Source organism: Bos grunniens, chromosome 16 (assembly GCF_055505025.1).
Source record: "Bos grunniens cultivar Pamir isolate PY7600 chromosome 16, Bosgru_T2T1.0, whole genome shotgun sequence".
NCBI classification, from domain to species: Eukaryota; Metazoa; Chordata; class Mammalia; order Artiodactyla; family Bovidae; genus Bos; species Bos grunniens.
In genome coordinates this window covers 70,446,225-70,466,754 of record NC_141180.1, presented here as the reverse complement: position 1 = coordinate 70,466,754, position 20,530 = coordinate 70,446,225, and the positions used below count along the sequence as shown (strand labels likewise).

The following is a 20,530-nucleotide window of genomic DNA, read 5'->3' as shown; positions in this document are numbered from 1 at the left end:
CCAGCCATCTCATCCTCTGTCATCCCCTTCTTCTCCTGACCCCAATCCCTCCCAGCATCAGAGTCTTCTCCAATGAGTCACCTCACTTCACATGAGGTGGCCAAAGTACTGGAGTTTCAGCTTCAGCATCATTCCTTCCATACTATAAGTCTCTTTTATTTCTGTTCTTCTAATGACATGAGAAGCCTGAAACTTCCACCTGACCAGACTCCCTCCAGCAGTCATAAAACTTCCAGATTATCTGAAATCATGATTTTGAGGATCAAGTAACTCATTTAAAAGTGGGTCATTTCATGTGATTGAGTGTCACTAACTCCAACCCTTCATAATCAGATGAGTCATGGGAACGTGGACTTGCTAAAAATATGTCCCTATGGATTCCTTTAAATTTGAGCAGTTTGACTAGGTACAAGGTAAATGACTCAGATAAATGCACTGCCTCCCATAATTAAAAGAGTGCCACAGCACATGAATCTCTTCCTTAGTGATATTTGGTGAGTATCAAACTCAGTCCCAGTCAGTGAAAACCCACTGGTCTCTGTCTGCAATAATTTTTTCCAAGTGTCTGCCATATGTGTATCCTTTCACTGGGTGTAAGGAGTGCTTCCAAGTCATGGGTGGTAAAAGGTCAGCTTTGTATTATATATTTTGCATTTTTATACTCACTAAGTCATGTCCAGCTCTTTTGTGACCCCATGCACTGTCAGGCTTCTCTGTCCCTGGGATTATCTAGGCAAGAACCCTGTATATGTATTTATTAAAATATTTATTATGATATGCCATAATATAAATTATATTATGCTCTCAAATATGGAACAATATTTTATATATAATAAAAATTAATTACCAGAAGAATGCTAAATACTTACAGAAGATGATTCCTGATTTTAGCAGTAAAGTCAACAAACATTGAAATTCTACAACTATAACTTGAATTATGAGTAAAACATCAATTACCCATTTTAAATGCCAATATGAACACCCCGAACAGAAATATCCTTCCTATACTTGGTATTGCTTTTTGATTCTAGTGGAAGCATGTGGAGTGGTGTCTCACAATGGTTTTAATTTTAAAGTATGTTATGCCATGTGTTTAGTGTAGCATATTATTAAGAAAGGTATGTGCTCTGGCTAAACAGTAGACACACACAGAAATAATGCTAATAAAACATGGACAGATGGGCTTTCTAATATAAAAATAAATTAATTTTATATTCCAAAGTGCTCCAATATAACTTGCTTTCAAATACAGCATTATCTGTTCCATTTGACAGGGTGAGAAGTTGTAAAATGCATCCAGGCATCGTCGGCCCTACACAAAGTTTACAGACTACATCCATTATCTACAATTAATAGGTTATAGGCACTGCTCACATAATTATTATAAATAAGATCATATTTTAATACATAATCTAATAAGGATATTTGCTCCAATTTTATAGCCTTAGCAACTTTCTCCAGTCTGTTCTGGGTATTGTGAGAAATAGAAGGAAATTAGACCTTCCTTGCTGTTCTGCATGAGCAGCCTGTTAATAGAGTATGTATTAACAGTTTGGTTAGTAATGGGTAAGCCATACTGTGATTAAGCAAGAACCAGATTCTGTAGGAGATTAGGGAGAGATGACTGTCTGTTGGATTAAATAATCTTTCTATAGTGCAGGGCTGACATGCAGGTGATATGTATTCAGATATGGTTGCAGAGAGGAAACTAATAAAAATCAAACTTCTATGATCTTATTCTCACACTTTTCCAGCCTGGAATCCCCTGTGTTCACAGAGTATGGGATAGACATATGTGTCAAAATTTGGGAGATGAGATTTGAGGTTCTACCGTGATAGATTTAAAGTGTTAAATTGTGTGTGTGTGTGTTTATTCTGTATGCAATGTGGGCTAAGTATAAGCCTAATAAAGCTTGAACAAATGGAGCACACATGAGGAAAGAGAAGAATGATTATAAAATAGCAACAAAATAATCGAACAGCTTATGATCTATTGGTCAAAGAGAACATTTTAATAATTCACCTGAGAAGAGGCATGCTAACAAGGAGCATGAAGGAAACATTACCGAGGGAGGCAGATCTGGGTAAAAACAAGTGGACTTGCTGGGCTGTTGCGTAATATGAGAAAGCTCTAATGGGAAGTAAGAAGAGAAGAGATGTCAGAAGAGGGGTCCTGACTGGAGAATAAGATCATAGAAATGTTAGTTCAAGTTATGAAAAGAAATCAGAATTTTGAGGGGGAAAAAACAGATGTAATAAAGAGAGATTCTGAGAATGGTGCTTTGGTGCTATTTATTGTAAGTTGCTGAGTAAGGGTACATGAGTCATCCAAGGCAGCAGAGAAAATTGAAAACTCAGGCACATTTGGAGATTAAAATGATATATAAACCAGGTTATTCAAGGGAAAGAAGAGAGACAAGAATATTTATTTAACACTCTTTTTTTTTTTTACAACAAAGTTATGACTTAGTGATTAGTATTACCAATTTATAGAAGGCTACTGAGAAGACGCCCATTAACACTAAGAAGTAAAGACATTAAATAACTTTCTTAGATTAAATGAATAACATAACTATGATTCTACTCAAATCAAATAACTCCTTTGCCCCCAAAATATCCTCAGATAGAGTGAACTATGGATCATTGATGAAACAGGATAAATTATTAATACATTTGCTGTACTAACAGATTAACCCTGCAACCTCAATAGCTTAAGTCCATGAAGATTTGCTTGGTTTTCTCTAACTGCTTGTCCAGCATGAGTCAGTGATGGGGTTTGGGATGGTGGACCCTGATCTACATAATCGTTCTCAAGTCAGATGTAGGCTGTACCACAGGGAGTGGCATCCCTGCTGAAGGGGAAATTCAGATGTAAACTTCATTGCATCTTCATGATCCATTCTGTAGTGATGAACTGAGAGCAAGTGGGGAAATATGGTTGAGCAAAGGTTTTATATGAGGGGTCCCATTGCTTATCTAGATTGCGAAGAAATGATGAGGAGAAAATGAGAGCAAACGACCAATCATGATCAAAGGATAGCTGGGATTAAGACAATCTAAAGAGGAAAGATTCTGAAGACAAGAAAGAAAGATATATTCATGAAACGAAGTCCCAAATAAGGCTCCCCTTTTTGGCTGTATGAAAAAAAAAAAACAAAAAAAACCCACTGCTTTAAATTGTAATATTCAGTCTCTATAAAGTATCTTGAATCTAAAATTTCAGATTTTAAGGGTATCCCTAGCTTATAATGCATACTCAATAATGGTTGAGTATCTATTAATGATTAAATCATTGAAAATTAATTGTTTTCAAATTATTTTTCAAATGCTAAAAAGTAACAGTTTTTCAAATAAGTGGATGAATAATCTAATTAAATTAAACAGATATTTAATAACACATTTTCTAGTATGGTTGAACACAAAATCAGAATGTCTTCAGAGCTTGGAAAACTTTTTCAAAGATTGCCAAGGCCAAAAAAAAAAAAAAAAAGGATTAAGTGTATCTTATGACCAACCTAGATAGCATATTCAAAACCAGAGACATTACTTTGCCAACAAAGGTCCGTCTAGTCAAGGCTATTGTATGGATGTGAGAGTTGGACTGTGAAGAAAGCTGAATGCCAAAGAATTGATGCTTTTGAACTGTGGTGCTGGAGAAGACTCTTGAGAGTCCCTTGGACTGCAAGGAGATCCAACCAGTCCATCCTAAAGGAGACCAGTCCTGGGTGTTCTTTGGAAGGAATGATGCTTAAAGCTGAAACTCCAGTACTTTGGCCACCTCATGCGAAGAGTTGACTCATTGGAAAAGACTCTGATGCTGGGAGGGATTGGGGGCAGGAGGAGAAGGGGACGACAGAGGATGAGATGGCTGGATGGCATCACTGACTCGATGGACGTGAGTCTCAGTGAACTCTGGGAGTTGGTAATGGATAGGGAGGCCTAGCACGCTGTGATTCATGGGGTCGCAGAGAGTCTGACACGACTGAGCTACTGAACTGAACTGTACTGAATTATATTTTTTAGAAACAAGATACTTAGTGAAATGGGGATTTCTAGGGTATCGTATACAATGACATATGTACTAATTTTTTATATTCTTTGGAACGTAGAGGGGATATTTGTAATTCCTTAAAACTTTGATCAATTTTGTTAAGCCACCAAATAAAAATATATTCTATCACTACTAATTTTGTTGTTAAAATTTGTTTTTTGAAATGTGACATCTACTGTACCTTAGTTTCTCTTCTCTAAGGTATTAATTTTCTAATAATTTTTGTGTATCATTTTAGAAATTTGTATAATATATATATAAGATTAGAGAGATCATAAATGCCTTACAAGATAGACATCCTATTGTTATTTAAGAAGGTAATACATACATTTTCCTAAACCTTCTATACAGATGTCTATAAAAAGAAATATAAGTATGATGTAAAAATGAGAAATAAAAACATTTTTTTTCAAATACAGGTATACTACTTTTCTAGGTGCAATTGATTATTAAAGAGCATATACTCATTTTTCAAATGTTTCAAATCCACAATTTAAACAATGAATACTTTTGATCAGTATTCATGTGACACACTGTTTTTCATTAGGTAAATGTTACCAAGTTGTAATATAGTGTATACTTACTAACTGATCTCACTCTTTCTTCATATGATACTGCTTCAAATTTTAAACCACAAAAATAAAAGTAAAAGTTTATTCACCTGGAGTTCTAAGCCTGTTTACTTCTATTTCTTAAAACTTGGATAGCAGAGAATAAAATTATTTTAGGGAGTTTATATAATAATTTAAATATCTGTGGGTTTTATACAGGAGAAAATATACATTCATTACTTTAAATTGTTTGCAGATTTGGTGTATGTAGCTCAAAGCCCTTGGCTAAGTGCCAAGGTCAACTTTAAATCTTACTATGATATATATCCAATAAAATACTATAGGAATTAAATAAGTAAAACTACAAGATGTATGGTATATAAATCAACATGTCTGTGTAGATTATCAGTAATTAATAAAATTCACTTTCAATTTTAATGTGAAAAGACTTATCAGATTGTAAGTATTGGAAGAAACTATAGTTCTTTAATGCTTGCAATCACATCCAAGATCTATTTGACACTTTAAAACATATTGAAATATTTATGAAAGGATTAATAAGTCAATGAGTGAATTATTGATACTATTTATTAGACAGTCATATAAATTAATTCTTCATCTGTGAAAAGTAACTGAGATTCAGGAATTCCTGTGATTGTATACATGTCATAGATAATTCTGCTTCTTAGATCATCACATTTCCTATATTTGATGGTTACTTGTTCTTTTTAGGACATTTGTGGAAAATGTGCTTGCATGTAAAGATTACATTAAGTTATTAGAAATATAAATTCCCTAGAATTATGACTACTTTTCTATATATCATGAATGCTATGCTTTGAAAACATATTCATAGGTAAGGAATGTAAAATAATTGTATTAGTACTGTACTAAAAATCATATAATATTAATTTACACTGAAAATGTTGTTTTTAATTATAAGTTTTGTTTGCACACTAAGATAATGGAGTAGAAGGACATGCGCTCATTTTCCCCTGCAAGAACGCCAAAACTACAACTCGCTGCTGAACAACCATCGACAGAAGAATGTTGGATCCCACCAAAAGAAGATACCTCACGTTCAAGGGCAAAGGAGAAGCCCCAGGAAGATGGTAAAAGGGGCAAAATCACGTTTAGCATCAAACCCCATATCCACCAGAGATGCTCAGAGGGCTCAAAGAAAAGCTTGTGGACACCAGGAGACCCCACAGAGACTGAGCCAGACCTGCCTTTGAGTGTTTGAGTGTCTCCTGTGGAGGTACGGGTCAGCAGTAGCCTGCCTTAGGGGAAGGGGCTCTGGGTTTCCCAGACCTGTGTCTGGCATAAACCCTCTTGGAGGAGGTCACCAATAACCCCACCATAGAGCTGCCAGATGGAGAAGGCAATGGCACCCCACTCCAGTACTCTTGCCTGGAAAATCCCATGGACGGAGGAGCCTGGTAGGCTGCAGTCCATGGGGTCGCTAAGAGTCGGACACTACTGAGCGACTTCACTTTCACTTTTCACTTTCATGCATTGGAGAAGAAAATGGCAACCCACTCCAGTATTCTTACCTAGAGAATCCCAGGGATGGGGGAGCCTGGTGGGCTCCCGTCTATGGGGTCACACAGAGTCAGACACCACTGAAGCGACTTAGCAGCAGCAGCAGCAGAGCTGCCAGAACGTACAGACTGGGGAAACTCTTGGGGGACAAAAACAAAACCTTGTGTGCACCAGGACACAGGAGAAGGGAACAGTGACCTCACAAGGGACTGACCCAGACTTGCCTGAGTCTATGGTGGAGGCGTGGGTCGGGGGTGGCCTGCTACAGGGTCAGGGGCACTAAGTGTGGCAGTGCTTGCACAGGACATTTTGTAGGAGGTCGCCATTATCTTCATCACCTCTACCATAGTTTGGTCTCAAGTCAAACAACAGGGAGGGAACACCGCCCCAGCCATCAATAGAATATTGGATTGTTTACTGAGCATGGCCCCACCCATCATAAAAAGACCCAGTTTCCTCCAAAGTCAGTCTCTCCAATCAGGAAACTTACATAAGCCTCTTATTCTCATTACTCAGAGGGAAGATAGAATAAAAACCACAATCACAGAAAACTAATCAATCTGATCACATGGACCAGTCTTGTCTAACTCAGTGAAACTATGAGCCATATAATGTAGGGTCACCCAAGATGGACGGATCATGGTGTAGAGTTCTGACAAAATGTGGTCCAGTAGAGAAGTGAATTGCAAACCCCTTCAGCAGACTTGCCTTGAGAACCCCATGAACAGTATGAAAAGGCAAAAAGATATGACACTGAAAAAAGAACTCCACAGGTCGGTAGGTGCCCAATATGCTACCGGAAAAGAGTGGAAAATAACTCCAGAAAGAGGGAAGAGATGGAGCCAAAGCAAAAACAATGCCCAGTTGTATATGTACCTGATGATAGAAATAAAATCCGATGCTGTAAAGAACAATATTGCATAGAAACCTGGAATGTTAAGTCCATCAATCAAGACAAACTTGAACAGGAGATGGCAAGAGTGAACATCGACATTTTAGGATTCAGCAAACTAATAATGGAGGGGAATGGGAGAATCTAACTCAGATGACCATTATATTTACTACTGTGGGCAAGAATCCCTTAGAAGAAATGGAGTAGCCCTCATAGTCAACAAAAGAGTCTGAAATGCAGTTCTTGGGTGATGTCTCAGAAATGACACAATAATCTCTGTTCATTTCCAAAGCAAATCATTCAAAATCACTGTAATCCAAGTCTATGCCCCAAACAGTAATGCTGAAGAAGCTGAAGTTGAACTGTTCTATATAAGACCTTCTAGAACTAACACCCATAAAAGATGTCCCTTTCATTATAGTGAAATGGAAGGCAAAAGTAGGAAGTCAAGAGATACCTGGAGTAACAGGCAAATATGGCCTTGGAGTACAGAATGAAACAGGGCAAAGGCTAATAGAGTTTTGCCAAGAGAACGCACTGGTCATAGCCAACACCCTCTTCCAACAATACAACAGAAGACTCTACACATGGAAATTGCCAGATGGTCAATACCAAAATCAGATTGATTATATATTCTTTGCAGCCAAAAATGGAGAAGCTCTACACAGTCAGCAAAAACAAGACTGGGAACTGACTGTGGCTCAGATCATGAACTCTTTATTGCCAAATTCAGAGGTAAATTGAAGAAAGTAGGGAAAACCACTAGACCATTCATGTATGACCTGGAAATGACAAACAGATTTAACGAATTAGATCTATTAGAGTGCCTGAAGAACGAATGGACTGAGATTCACGACGTTGTACAGAAGGCAGTGACCAAGACCATCTCCAAGAAAAATGCAAAAAGGTAAAATGGTTGCCTGAGGACGCCTTACAAATAGCTGTGAAAATAAAAAGAAGTGAAAGGAAAAGGAGAAACGGAAAGATATACTCATTTGAATGCAGGGTTCCAAGGAATAGCAAGGAAAGATAAGAAAGCATTCTTCAGTGAACAATCCAAAGAAATAGAGGGAAAAAATAGAATGGGAAAGACTAGCGAGCTCTTCAAGAAAATTAGAGATACCAAAGGAACATTTTATGCAAAGATGGCCTTAATAAAGGACAGAAATTGTATGGATCTAACAGAAACAGAAGATGTTAAGAAGAGGTGACAAGACTGCACAAAAGAACTGTACAAAAAAAGATCTTCATGACCCAGATAATTACAATGGTGTGATCACTCACCTAGAGCCAGACATCATGGAATGCAAAGTTAAGTGGGCCTTAGGAAGCAACACTCCGAACAAAGCTAGTGGGGGTGATGGAATTTCACTTGAGCTATTTCTAATTCAAAAAGATGATGCTGTGAAAGTATGCACTCAATATGCCAGCAAATTTGGAAAACTCAGCAGTGGCCACAGGACTGGAAAAAGTCAGTGTTCATTCCAATCCCAAAGAAAGGCAATGCCAAAGAATGCTCAAACTACTGCACAGTTGCACTCATCTCACACACTAATAAAGTCATGCTCAAAATTCTCTAAACCAGGCTTCAACTGTATGTGAACTATGAAATTCCAGATGTTCAAGCTGGATTTAGAAAAGGCAGAAGAAGCAGAGATCAAATTGGTAACATCTATTGGATCATCAAAAAAGCAAGAGAGTTCCAGAAAAAACATCTACTTCTGCTTTATTGACTATGCCAAAGCCTTTTTTTTTTTTTGCCAAAGCCTTTGACTGTGTGGATCACAACAAACTGGAAAATCATTAAAGAGATGGAAATACCAGACCACCTGACTTGCCTTTTGAGAAATCTGTATGCAGGTCAGGAAGCAACAGTTAGAACTAGACATGGAACAACAGACCAGTTTCAAATAGGGAAAGGAGTACATCAAGGCTGTATATTGTCACCCTGCTTATTTAACTTCTATGCAGAGTATATCTTGAGAAATGTTGGGCTGGATGAAGCACAACCGTGAATCAAGTTTGCCAGGAGAAATATCAGTCACCTCAGATATGCAGATGATACCACCCTATGGCAGAAAGTGAAGAAGAACTAACAAGCCTCTTGATGAAAGTAAAAGAGGAGAGTGAAAAAGTTGGCTTAAAGCTTAACATTCATAAAACTAAGATCATGGCATCTGGTCCCATCACTTCATGGCAAGTAGATGGGGAAATAATGGAAACAGCAACAGACTTTATTTTCTTGGGCTCCAAAATCACTGCAAATGATAGCTGCAGCCATGAAATTAAAAGACGCTTACTCCTTGGAAGTAAAGTTATGACCAACCTAGACAGCATACTAAAGAACAGAAACATTTGCCAACAAAGGTTAGTCTAGTCAAAGCTCTGGTTTTTCCAGTGGTGTATGGATGTGAGAGTTGGACTATAAGGAAAGCTGAGTGTGGAAGAATTGATGCTTTTGAACTGTGGTGTTGGAGAAGACTCTTGAGAGTCCCTTGGACTGCAAGGGGATCCTACCAGTCCATCATAAAGGAGATCAGTCCTGGGTGTTCATTGGAAGAACTGATATTGAAGCTAAAACTCCAATACATTGGCCACCTGATGTGAAGAACTGACTCATTGGAAAAGACCCTGATGCTGGGAAAGATTGAAGGCAAGAGGCGAAGGGGACGACAGAGGATGAGATGATTGGAGGGCATCACCAACTTGATGGACATGAGTTTGAGCAAACTCCAGGAGTTGGTGATGGACAGGGAGGCCTGGTGTGCTGCAGTCCATGGAGTCACAATGAGTCAGACATGACAGAGCGACTGAACAGAAATTGATCTTCAGTAAGTAGAGGTACATTAATTCATCAGAGTATTTATCAGTGTTGTTTTCTTATCAACTATCTCTCACCAGGAGTAATTTCATACTTTTTTCTTCTAATCATTATTTTCATTAAATTTAATATCACATATATACTGCACAGCTCTGTGTACTTGATGCATACCTGAGCTATATGCATAAAAGAGTAAGATTTCTGTCACCACCCTCCAAGACCCATATCACATCTACTGAGGATGCATTTTTCATCAGATGAGGTAGTCACGACTCAGAGATGTCAGGGGACCTCCATGGAGTCAATCAAAACAAGGGCAATAATTGAACTTATTCTAGTGAACTCCAAAGGACATATTTAACCATTATAATTTCCCATTGCCACTTCATAATTATTGTGTGTGTGTGTGTGATAAGTCATTTCAGTTGTGTCTGACCATTTGCAGCCCTATGAACTGTAGCCCACCGGGTTCCTCTGTCCAAAGGACCGTCCAGGCAAAAATACTGGAGTGGGTTGCCATTTCCATCTCCAGGGGATCTTCCCAACCCAGGGATCGAACCTGCACCACTTTACAGCTCCTACTTTGGAAGGTAGGTTCTTTACACCAGTGCCAACTCGTGTAGAAGGCAAAATATAAAGAAATCTATTTAATTTTAAAAATTAAAAGTCTTTGCTTCTAAGCTATAAACCTCCTGCCTTGGATCAACTACCCATGGTCTCTTCCCTGAGTCTCAATTAGTAAATAATTACAAAATCATAGTAAAATGGAAAATGTACAAATACATAAATATGCAAATACACAAATATATAGATAATTGAACCAGCTATTTTTCACCTCCCTGGGTACATTGTTGGCATGGAAATTTTCATAAGTATTTCTATATATACTCACATTTTTTGTAATTTAGGGGTTATTGGACTATTTTTTGGAAAACTTGCTCCAGAGACAGAGACATTTGTTTTGCACAGATTTTCTACATATGCCAGAAATGTACTGAAGTGTTACCTCTTTTTCCCTGACCCTGTTTCTAAGGGCACCAGAATTACATCCATTATTTGCAATGGATCATTATTCATACCTGCTATGTCTGTCATTCTCCCCAAATCTAATTCTTATGTGAGATTTTAGTGAAAACTGAGGAAAGTGGACCAAGAAGGGAATGAGTCCCCTCAGACAATCACCTAGTGAATTTCTCTTCAAAAACTCATGAATGATTTTTCTTTTAAAAAAAAAAAAAATATCTTAAGATTCACACAGTTTGGGTCCTTTTAGTAGGTATAATCAACTCTGCATTCTCATGGAAAATCCTCCATTCATCTTCACAAGATTTATCTATTTCACACTCTTATCAAGGGTGACTCTTTTTCACCACCCTTTTCACAGTTTTCAATTCATCACCCCTTTCTTCACTGCTTTTAAAGTATAAATCCCCTACCCTGGGGCTACTACCCACAGTCCACTCTTATTCTCAAGCTCTCTGGAGGCATTCATTTTGTGGTGCAGGAAAACACAACACAAGTTTAATAACTTCAGTAGGTTGGTAAGTGTGTCTTAGTAACTGAACTCCTGTCAGATATACACCTCTGTTCCTGGGTTCTATGTTTAACCTATATCCTTGCTTTCTAATTCACAGGGAAATGCATTCAATCCCATGCTTGCTCATATATAAAACTTTCTATTTGCTCTTACTTCATTTTTCTTCTCCAGCCTTCCAAGACTAGATGTACTATCACAGTTCAAGATTAATTTTCCCATCTAAGTTTTTGATCTGATTTCATGTCATCTTTGACTAGATATTATACATTTACCCATGGGATTCTCATTCATTCTTGAATTTGCAGCATTAGCATTTTGAAAATAGTATTCCATTATCTTTTGGCCATTATTAGTGCAGCTGTGAAATGTACTGTCCACTGCATGATAAATTATAGTTTCCCTATGTGGTAATGTGTATTTTCCCTTTTTTTTTTTCCCCCAATGAAAATTTTACTTTACAAATGAATAGCAAGAATTGTATATTGAACCCCATACACTCAGCTTTAAGAACTATACACATTTTTTCAATCTTTTTATCAATGTTTTTCTCTTCATTTTTTCTTATTTGGAATATTTTCCAGCATATATATATATATATATATATATATTTTTTTTTTTTTTTAACAGGTAAGTAGTTCAATATTGGAAAAGGAAATGGCAACTCCAGTATTCTTGCCTGGGAAATCCCATGGACAGAGGAGCCTGATGGACTATTTAGTCCATGGGGTCACAAAAGAGTTGGACAGGACTCAGCAAATAAACAGTAAAGTAGTCAATATACATTACAGTGCCTAAGCTTTTTGTTGTTGTTGTTAAATGGTAATCTCAATGCCATTATCAACCTAACATAATACATAATAACAATAATATTTTAACATTTTTAATGCAAAGTCCATATCCAAATTTTGCCATTTGATTAAAATGCCTTTTAATGTTGACTCATTCAAATAGGAACCAAAACAAGAGCCACAAATTGCATATGTATGCTGAATCTCTTAACTCTCTTCATATGTATCAATTGCTTTATTTTTTCTTTTACATGCCATGTATGTGCTGAAGAAATTGAATCACTACTGCAGATACTTCCTGGATGTGCCTGACTGTTTGTTTCCTTATAATATCCTTAAACTTGCTAACTCATTTTTTTAAGTTTTAAATTTTTAAAAATTTTCCTGTTAAAGTAAGTGAGTAATTTGTAGGTAGATCTAGGGATTTGCTTAGATAAGGAAATTTTTTGGCAAGCACAATTCATGAGTGACATTCTGTACTCCCACTGCATCATATTAATATACACAAAACATATGTGGTATGACTTTAAGGTTGCTAAGATTGAGGACTGATTAGAGAGTTCAGGTGTTGGCAGTATGATCTAATCATTAGAAAATTTCTTATTAACCTTTAACAGGATTGTTGCAGAATCCACTCATGATAATTGACTATAATTATTATTGCTTTATAGGAGACATCTTTCTTCATTTGTTATGCAAAAGAATGTTTTCTCCACTTTCTGTGTGTTTATAAGAAAGAAAGAATATATTTCCCCTTATTAATTTTGAGGGTAAAAACTGATTTCCTAAAATCCTAAATTTGATATATTTGATGTATTTCAATAAGTATCAGTCATTATTCATGTTAAAGCTCAAATTGTTCCATTCTCGTGTAGGGGAACGCCCTTCAAGTGCATTTCTCTTTTTTAACATAATCCCAGTAGCTTCTTGCTTTCTGATTTAAGATTCCTTGTTCTTTTCAGAATGAGAGCTAAACCTTTCACCACCTCCACCTTGCCCTATTACTCCCCCACAACTCCAGTTCTTTTAGGCATTAAGAACCCATATTATGGGTGTTTGTAATGCAAATTATTATTAGAACGTCATTTTCCAGTCAATTCCAGTAGAGAGCTAAGAAATGTATGTGTCTCAAAAGTAACTTGAATTTGAAGACAATGTTAGTACTTTGAACAATTTTTACTCTGGTTTTACTTTTTATGCTGAAAATCCTGGCTCTTAAAACATCAGCATATTTTCTTGCCTGCTTTATGCTGCAGTACACATATAAGACTTTCAAATGACAATAATGATATCGATGCTAAAATAAGACTCCTGAATGAAATGTCACATTTTTTTGCATATCTGTTTACACTCTGCACCTAGGTTTACCATCAATTTATATGTGCTTATGTAGTGTGTCCCCATTCATTTTCAAGGTTTAGAAATTATATTTTTTCTTTCCTTACTGCTTTCTAAAATATATATAATAGTTACATTCTTTTAAAAGTCAAAACAAAACAAGATAGATGTAGTGAAGTCTTATTTTTCTCTTTTGCCCCCTTCATCCTATACTTTTGATCTTTTCCTGGGCATATATCCAAAGAAAAACATGATCTGAAAGGATACATGTGCCTCAATGTTCATTGCAGCACTGTTTATAATAGCCAGGACACAGAAGCAACCTAAATGTCCATCAAGGGATGAATGGATAGAGAAGATGTGATACATATATACAATGGAATACTACTCCGTCACTTAAAAGAATGAAATAATACCATTTGCAGCAACATAGACATATGAATTGTCATACTGAGTGAAGTAAATCAGATAAGCAGAAATACCATATGGCACAGAATCTTAAACACACACACACACACACACACACATGATACAAATGAACTTACTTACAAAAAAGAAATGGATTCACAACTTAGAGAACGAACTTATGGTTGCAGATGGGAAGGATGGAGGGAGGGGATAGTTAGGGCATTTCGGATGGACATGTGCACACTGCCATATTTAAAATGGATAATGAACAAGGACCTGCTGTACAGCACATGGATCTCTGCTCAGTGTTATGTGGCAGCCTGGATGTGAGGGCAGTCTGGGGGAGAATGGATAATGTACATGTATGGCTGAGTCCTTTCACTGCTCACCTGAAACCATCACAACATCGTCAATTATCTGCACTCTGTTACAAAATAAAAAGTTTTTTAAAAAATTAAAATAAAGAAATCAAAATAACCTGTCTTGGAACAGGGTTAGTTCATTATAATTTGAAGAATTCATTAGTTTTCATTTAAATACCATTAAACAATTTTTATTTTTCCATTAGCTTGTGTACTGAGATTTTAATTTCATTACAAAATTTTTACTTCTAGAATTTTTGTACAGTCCTTTTCAAATATGCCTTTTTCCTTTTTAAACAATTTATTGTTTTTATCTGAAAGAGTCTAGTATTTCCTTTATCTCTTAAGATTTTTGCATATACATTGCAATGGCTCATTGAATTTAGAGATGGAAGTAATGCTCCTTAGGTGGAAGTAATGGCTCCCAGACAGAGTCAGGCAAGTCCAGGATTAGTGGAGCATGCGACTTACACATTTGGGGAAATCTATCATAAGAAAAAAAATATATTTGACCATACGCACTGAGCACTTTAAGTGCCTGGACTCTTCAAGTGAGTTCTGGAGCTTGATACTCTATGGCAATTTTTCCTCTAGGCAAATTCCAATTCCTGCTTCAAGGACATATTATGTGCTTTTTGTTTTTGTTTTTTCAGTGCAAAGAAGTCCAGATGCCTTCCTCAAGTGGACCCCTGCCTCATCATTCTGGCCTTGGCTATAAGAGCAGAATCTCTCTCTTTGTGCCATATCTTCTACCCCAAGTAATAGGTCAAAACTGATCCTGCACCCACCTCTCCACATGAGATATTCACATCCTAATTTCTGGAATTGGTGAATGTTACTTTATCTGGCAAGAAAGGGCCTTTTCATCAGATTAGATTAAGGATCTTGAGCTACATTATTCTTATTATGAGTGGGCCATCAGTACAGTTATATGATTTCTCGTAAAAAGGAGACAAAGTTGTGTGGGGAGGGGAGGGAGGGACATTTTAAACACACAAAGGGGGAAAGGCAATGTGAAGGCAGAGAAAGATCTGAAGATTCTAGCCTTTATGATAGGAATGAGGCAGTGACAAGCCATGGAGGAATGGCAGCCCTCATAAGCAGGAGAAGATAAGGAAGAGGGTGTCACCTACAGAGCCTCTGGGAGGAGCATGGCTCTGCTGATACTTTGATCATAGCCCAGGGATTCTGTCTCAAAAGTTCTGGCCTCCAGAAGTGTAAAAGAATAAATGTATGTTGTTTTAAACCACAATGTCCAAGGTAATTTATTACAGCAGCCTTAGTAAACAAATGGGCCCTGTTGAACATAAATTGATGCTTTTGAATTGTGGTGCTGTAGAAGATTCTTGAGAGTCCCTTAGACAGCAAGGAGATCAAACCAGTCAATCCTAAAGGACATCAACCTGAATATTCATTGGAAGGACTGATGCTGAAGCTGAAGCTCCAATACTTTGGTCACCTGATGAAAAGAGCTGACTCATTGGAAAAGACCCTGATGCTGGGAAAAATTGAGGGCAGGAGGAAAATGGGGTGACAGAGGATGAGATGGTTGGATGACATCACTGACTCAATGGACATGAGTCTGAGTAAACTCCAGAGGATAGTAAAGGACAGAAAAGCCTGGCATGCTGCAATCCATGGGGTTGCAAAGAGTTGGACAGGACTTAGCAAACAAATAACAGTAACAGGAATTTTACTTGGTCTCTTTCAGAATTCATAAAGTAAGACTCAAATACCAATGCACTTGCCCAAGGTCTTCAAGTCACATTAAAATATCTCCATGCTGCGATTAGAAATCCTCTACCCTCATTATGTATAGAAATACCACAGACTCGCAGCTTGAAGGTTACTTATTTGGAAGCGAGCGGAGAGACTTCTACTGGCAAGCACTGGGGAGTCACCTGAATCACCATGAATATCTTGACAGTGGTTTGGAGGAATAAAGAAGAATCCTAACAATCCTTCCTAAAGGCTTGTCTCTGAACCTTCTTTGCCTTATTTACCCAATATCCTGGTGGGTGTCCTGTGGATTTCCAAGGTCCTACAACCTTCTGAAAATTGTTCTGACCCACTTAGAAAATGACCTGAATCCATACTACCTCAAAATACATTCACGCTGCAGATCATGCTTGAGAGGAAGAAGCAGATTTTCAACAAAAAGAACTATTAATTTAGATAAACAGTCTACTCCTTTAGATTTACATTTTATAAATTTGCTTTTAAAAGAACTTCATGCATTTTCTTTAAGCTTTTTAATTTAATTTTCTGTCTCATTCTAGATGAGGTTATTTATTACTCTTTTGCAAAAAAGACTATAATTTACAAGTCCTTATTTCCAGATGCTATATTTTTAAATGCAACAGAAATAGGCATCATAAAATGAATATTTATTCAAGTGTTTTTTTTTCATTACATATAGTTAGTCATATATTTGGTAAAGCTCAATGCATTTTCAACTTTTTTGTTTTTACGTGATTTACCTTTTAAAAATGTCCAGTGTCAGAAGGACTTTTATGCTAAAATGCAATCATTTATGTTATATATTCATTGGTCTCTGTTTAATAGTCTCACTTGTCAAGTGCAGTGATTAAAAAAAAAAGTGAATTTCAAGAAAAGCTTAGGAAACATCTTTTGAAGCATTCAATTGATTTCTCTCACTCCATCTCCTCAACAGGAGATATATTGCTTTCTGAAAAGCAATAATAAAATACTGATAACACTGGGAAATAGCTATAATGTTAAGAAGTCTCTTCCAGTTACTACTTTCTGAAAGTCAAATGAAGTAAGATTCACTGTTTGTTCCTTAATTCATAAGAACAATCTGAGGAAAGACTTTATAATAACTGATGAGTTTTTTACTAGAAAACAATCACATTTCATCATAAGTTCCATAAACCATCATCCCTGCAGATTAGGGGAACTATATATTACTGTTATTATGCTTAATTTTCCTTCTGGATATAGGTTTAGTATTGAAAATAAGTATATAATTAGGGACTTGTAACTTAGAAATAGGATGTGCACTTCTAAGAAACTAATTTAATAGAACTATATGAATTTACTGCCAAAAAAAGAAGTTGATAATTCAAAAATCACAAAGATAAGATCGACAATAACAACAACTTCCAACCCATATTACACATGTGCTAACTATGCATCAGCTTCTGGGGAGAATGTGGCAACCAAGTTAATAAAAGATCAGCAAATCCTGCCCTCACCTTTCTGTCCTTCCAAGTATCATTAGAGAAAAGACAGTCAGTGGATATAAATTTATAGCAGTGCTACAGAGAAGAAAAGGTGCTATAAGAAGTAACTGCCAAAAAAATATTAATTTCTCACTGAGAAGTGTGATTAGAAGTTAGGGATTTCCCTGGTGATTCACAGTTAAGAATCTGACTGCCAATACAGTATCAGTTCAGTTCAGTTCAGTTCAGTCGCTCAGTCACGTCCGACCCTTTGCAACCCCATGAATCACAGTGTACAGGTTCAATCCCTGGTCAGGGAAGATCCCACATGCTGTGTGGCAACCAAGCCCGTGTGCCACAAATACTGAGCTCGCACCCTACAACCTGCGCTCTGCAACGAGAGAAGACACCACAGTGAGAAGCACACACCCCTCAATGAAGAGTAGCCCCACTTGCTGCAACTAGAGAAAGCCTGCACATAGCAATGAAGACTGAAGAGCAGTCAAAACAAATACATGAATGAATAAAAAAATTTTAATTTAAAAAGGATAAAAATTATAACTAGATGGTAGAACAACAACAACAAAAAGATGTGTTGATCCTGAACACTAAATATTTATGACAATACTTGGCCCCAGTTTGGATGCCCTTTGCTTAAGCATTTGGAAATTTTTCCCTACCAACCAAAGAGTTAAAGAAACAACATCTTAAAATAAGAAAAATTAATATATACAAAAATAGTATGAGGATATTTATCCACAGTCAAGAAGAGGCTTTTGATAAAAATTTTGATAAAAATTAAGAGGTTTTGAAATATATAAATAAACCTCTTTAAACTGAAATAAACCGTTTAAAAACACAGTATTTGAACTTAATAGCACAGAAGCAGGGCTGCAATTTAAGTCACTGGGCAGCAAATGTCAAGTAAACATAACATAAGATGAAAATGTCACAGATTATAAATATACTGAAGTCCCAACCTTTGTCTCAGAGCAGTTTAAGAATGCAATTACAAAAAAACAAGTAGACGTCATCAAAGTAATATCATAAGAAAGGAGACTTTCTTGGAACATGGTGAAAATAATGAAATACCTAGATACAAAATAGTAAAATGTACAAACTCCAATAATTAAAAATAAAATCAAAATTTTTGAGAAAACAAAACAATAAAAATAGCAAATAGGTAACCTGTTAAATGAGGCAGATGTTATATCTGCCTCTTATTTATTTCCAGCATAAAGCAATATGATGGACCTAAACCCTTAGCTCTGAAGAAAAAAATAATTTTGAATATGGATCCTATGTTAAAGAAATGAAAATAACAAGTTTAAGGGTAAAATAAAGAGATTTCCCTAATTGAAGAACTAAAATATTGATAAAAGATATTTCTGTGAGAAAATATTGACAAGCAAACCAACAGGTAACTTATAATAAAAATAAAACTGGTTAATTAAACTTCAAAGGTTACCTTTTTTTCAACATAGAGTGAAAATGTTAAAAAAATGTACACAAAATTATTGTGTGATTTCACAATATATAGAAGATTGCAGGGGAAAATGGAGGCAGTGAATGCTTCCAATATATGGGAAGAAACGATAAGAACTTAATAATGTTAAATATTCTTTTCAGAAAAATTGAGGACAGAGGAAACTTTAGAGATAATAGTTCAACTTATGGCACTGTATATGGTGATGATTTCACATGTGTATATTTCAATTCAAACTGTTAAAAATATATAAATTAAATATGTACAGACTGTATACCAATCACACCTCAATAAAAATATTTTAAAAAATAATTAAATCATTTTCCCACTGCATTGACCAATTACCCATTTTTTCTGTAAGCATAATAATTGGGATGTTTATTATGATAAGGGAATATATTTTCCAATAATCTTTTTGTCTAGAAATACAGGTAACAATCCTTGGAAATTTTTAAAATGCTGATTTCACCTAGTTTTGCACAGTTTGGTCATTTAAGAAACAAAAAAATAAACAACCCAAGCAAAATGAGTTTATTTTGAAAAATGAATGGAGAAAATGTGCAGAAGTTATCAAAGAACATAAAGTATATTTTTAAGTATAAAAAGTATACTTGTCAGGGGCTAAATCAGAAAATGGGAACATTTGATAGCCTCTAATATTCACCTAGCATTATTAAAAGGTCATTTTCTGGCTGTAGATCCCATAAAAATACTGTATTTTTTCTTTGTACATACTAAGTCGCTTCAGTCGTGTCCAACTCTTTTTGGTCCCATGGACTGTAGTTCACCAGGCTCCTCTGTCCGTGGGATTCTCTAGACAAGAATAGCGGAGTGGGCAGCCATTCCCTTTTCAAGGGGATGTACCTGACCCAGGGATTGAACCTGTGTCTCTTATGTCTCCTGCATAAGCAGGTGGATTCTTTACCACTGTGCCACCTGTACAAGGATAAGGGACATATTGGTCCTCACTTTAGTTGTAACAATAGAACATGCTTGAAAGAAAAATTAAATTATAACTGTGAGGATATACATATATATATATTTTCCCCACAAATGAATATCCACATGGGAACAGAAGTGGGCTCTTTCACAGAATACCAGAGAGTGACCTAATTTCTCGAGGGCAAAATTATCTGTCTTAGGAAGACAAAATTCAACCATGAACAGGAGGAGGTATAATTTAATAAAAATATGGAGGTAGAGTATTAGTAAAGAATTTTGCATTTAGAAATAGCAAGGAAAAAAGAAATAGCAAGAAAGTTTGAAATCAGAAGCATGTTAAAATTTTTTAATTACTCATGTGTTTTCTTTTAAATGTTTGTGTTATCTGCAAATACAATCAAATATATTGTGGTTACATAATGGAAATAAAAATAGTAATAAAACATTGGTACTTTGGAAATCTATGCATACCTTAAGGGCATAAAATAAGAAGACAATTTTTTTTTTAATTTTATTTTATTTTTAAACTTTACAGTATTGTATTGGTTCTGCCATGTATCGAAATGAATCCGCCACAGGCATACACAGACAATTATTAAATATTAAGTATTTTCAAGAACAATTACA

The 20,530-nt window shown here is 36.0% G+C and overlaps 1 long non-coding RNA gene across 1 annotated transcript in view; it reads right to left on the bottom strand.

Moving 5' to 3' along the window:
* LOC147356979 (uncharacterized) overlaps positions 1–20,530 on the bottom strand; it is a 383,508-nt gene that overhangs the window by 9,774 nt on the left and 353,204 nt on the right. The gene's annotated exons all lie outside the window — the stretch shown is intronic.